This window comes from Octopus bimaculoides, chromosome 8, assembly GCF_001194135.2.
Source record: "Octopus bimaculoides isolate UCB-OBI-ISO-001 chromosome 8, ASM119413v2, whole genome shotgun sequence".
In the NCBI taxonomy this organism is placed as follows: domain Eukaryota; kingdom Metazoa; phylum Mollusca; class Cephalopoda; order Octopoda; family Octopodidae; genus Octopus; species Octopus bimaculoides.
This window is the reverse complement of record NC_068988.1, coordinates 44,226,922-44,227,578: the sequence shown is the minus strand read 5'-3', so window position 1 is coordinate 44,227,578 and position 657 is coordinate 44,226,922.

Here is a 657-nt window from a genome sequence, read left to right as displayed (position 1 = left end):
TTGGAGACTGAAAAAACACCACAGTCACTCCTGCAACCGTTCTACAATGCAGGAAAAGGCGAGTGGTGCATGTAATGTGAGCACGTACTTGTATGTATGCGTGCATGTGTGTGTGTGCGTGCACGTGCATGCGTGTGTGTGTCTCGTTGGTGCAGTAACGGGATATCTGTGACGTCATGGCTCTGATATCACACTGCAAAAAAAATAAATAATAATAATATTAATAAAAACAATAACAAACGTACCATAACTAAACCAGGAAAGTAGTTTAATAAACGAACGAGTGCAGAGGAATATGGAATAGAGAGAAACATAACATAATCAATAAAATAAATGGAAACCAGACATTCTTAGCGTTCGTTAAATCCATACTTATATTCTTTATGGAGTGGTTAAGATCCAGCAGGCTTATATCTAATCTAAGCGTGTTTATGTGCGTGTGTATACGTTTGTGTTTGTGAGTGTGTGAGTTTATGTGAGTGCATGATCAGTTGTAGTTTACGCTTGTCGATAGGGTTTTTCATTTTAAAATACGAGTAATATACTCAGATGAGGTCAGATGACTCAATTGCTAGATGTATTTCCTTTATATATATATATATATATATTGTTTATATATATATATATATGTATATATATATATATATATATATATAT